The following is a 2,776-nucleotide window of genomic DNA, read 5'->3' on the forward strand; positions in this document are numbered from 1 at the left end:
ATGGGAGCTGACCTATAGGATAAGGAAAGTAAAAAAGTTCCCAGTAGTTCACTGAAGTTAAGCAACGCTGTACGTGGTCGCTATCGAAGTCTGTCTCAGCGTCGTGTATCGCGAGACGACATTTGTGCAAATCTAAAATCATTTCGGTAACTTGGTAATTTATTTATTGTTCCATAATAGGTACAAATACAATTACTTAGAACATTAAAACATATAAATAAAAAGTTCCTTCACTTGATCTCACTTGAAAGTTTCTTTCCCAAGTGGAACAATAAGACAAAAAACTTGAAACACACTTCGTTCTGTGATAGAGAAAAGGTATTAGAACCAGATATAGAAGAAGAATCAGAAGATCAGAACCCCTAACCCCAATCCTCACCCTTACAGAGATGAGAAGTTACGATCCATTGAACCATGACATAATATTGAGGTTTGGTGGATGTGTCAGATTCACCATCACCAGAAATCGATTAAGATCATTCCTAAAAAGAAAAAGAAGGAAAAAAACTTAGGTAGGAATATGGAAATGACAGAAAAAGCAAATGAGAAAAGGAGGCTGTGACTAATGCTGAGCTTCACCTGATTGAATATTTTTCCTCCAAAAAAGCTGGTTTCGTAGCAATGAAACGACTGATACTTACATTAGACTCGTGTGGTCTGTGTCAGAAATTCACACAAGAAAGAGTATCTACTTACTAGCATTTCCCTCTTCATTTCATTCAATCTTGGGAAAACGGTAGCTCTTCTAGATTTTTTTTCTTCTTTTTTTTTCTAATAAGTCGAAATTGAAGAAAGAAGGATATATCGATAAATGGTATTGTTCCAAACTGTTTGGTAGAAAGAGCCGCTCCTTGTTTTTGTGGTAAAACTTATTAGCGGTTTGAATTCATGCGGTTTCGTAGCAATGAAACGACTGATACTTACATTAGACTCGTGTGGTCTGTGTCAGAAACTCACACAAGAAAGAGTATCTACTTACTAGCATTTCCCCCCTTCATTTCATTCAATCTTGGGAAAATGGTAGCTCTTCTAGATTTTTTTTTTTCTTCTTTTTTTTCTAATAAGTCGAAATTGAAGAGAGAAGGAGATATCGATAAATGGTATTGTTCCAAACTGTTTGGTAGAAAGAGCCGCTCCTTGTTTTTGTGGTAAAACTTATTAGCGGTTTGAATTCAACCTTTTTGTTGAATTGCTTCATGACGAGGCAACATTTTGGGTTAACTTTTTATAAGTTGATTTAAAAGTAGATAGGTGTTCAAAAGAAATCAGTAGTCCTAAATTACATCAAGGTGCAATAGGGAACGTCCACGCAAAATCTTTGAAAAATCACAAAATTAAATTTTATCCGATCGACTTTTTTTCTATATGGGATGAAAGAAAACTATTTTATTGGTCTTCTCCAATAATTTTTTATCGATTTTGATAATTATTTTCAGCGGAACGGCTGGGTTTCTCCTATCCTGTTATCCTTCTCCCGATTTCAAGACGATGGGGGCACGATTGGTCCAGTGGTAACGCGCTTGCTTGCCATGCAGAAGGTCCCGGGTTCGAATCCCACCATCGACAATGCTAGATTTGACCAAAATAGAACCCCCACTTTAGAAGTTATGAAAAACAACTTGATTCAGGATTCACATATTCAGGATAATGATCAAATTGAGTTGTAGGTTACGAGTATCACTTGTCCCCTGTCGGATAATGATCAAATTTTGACTCGAGTCACTTTTCCCCGGTCGGTGCTACAAAAAGAAGGTGGGTATCACTCTAGCCGATACCGTTGACCTGAGAACCAGATAGGTACCTAGGTACCAATATAGGTACATTATAGGTACCTAGGTACCAATATAGGTACTGCTACCGGTCCTTAGTTCAAGATCTAGGTACATTATAGGTATCTACTTCTGGTACTTACTTAGTTCAAGATAGGTACAATCTACAATTCTACATTGATGTTCAATAAAAGCGACTCGAGTGCTACCGGTCCTTAGTTCAAGATCTAGGTACATTATTATAGGTATCTACTTCTGGTACTTACTTAGTTCAAGATAGGTACAATCTACAATTCTACATTGATGTTCAATAAAAGCGACTCGAGATTTTCATTTTAAAGAATGTCCTGGATTTCAGCTGTTATTCTACCATAGAAGAGCCCAAGTAGCATCAAATAAAAGACAATAAAATTTAGCCAGCCTAGTTAGCTTAGTTGGTAGTGCGTCTGCCTTGTAAGCGCTAGGCCGCGGGTTCGATTCCCGCCTTCCTTTTTTGGTTGGCATCTTAGTGAAATTTTGCTATTTCTTGATGAAAAAATTGCAAGAAATAAAGAGTCTGTTTCTGTGGGTAGGTAAACACCATGGAATATGCTTTGGGAGTCAGGGTCAAGTCGAAAATTCGGTGAATTCGGGTTTGGGCAAACGATGAGGTTCAATCAAAATTTCTCTCGTCCTAAAAGTACTTTATGATGGGTTCTTCACCCAACACCCATCCAATTTAGAAACCCCTGAACGAAAACCCATCATTGTACAAAAATAATAAGAGCACACTCCAAACACACACACTCGCTGTGAATATGTCATCTCTCTTGAACCATGACTATAAACTAGACAATGGCAAGGAACGACAATAAACACAACCAGAAGTTCAAACATTACAGTAGCAGAAACTATAGTCAGATGAAAAACACATAAAGGACAGTCCTAACGCTCAGGGGTTCCCAATCTGTGGTACGCGAAGAGATTTCAAAACCCCTTTCTTATGATTTGTCTCGTAAATGCGAAAA

This window comes from Diaphorina citri, unplaced genomic scaffold (assembly GCF_000475195.1).
Source record: "Diaphorina citri unplaced genomic scaffold, Diaci psyllid genome assembly version 1.1 scaffold732, whole genome shotgun sequence".
NCBI lineage: Eukaryota > Metazoa > Arthropoda > Insecta > Hemiptera > Psyllidae > Diaphorina > Diaphorina citri.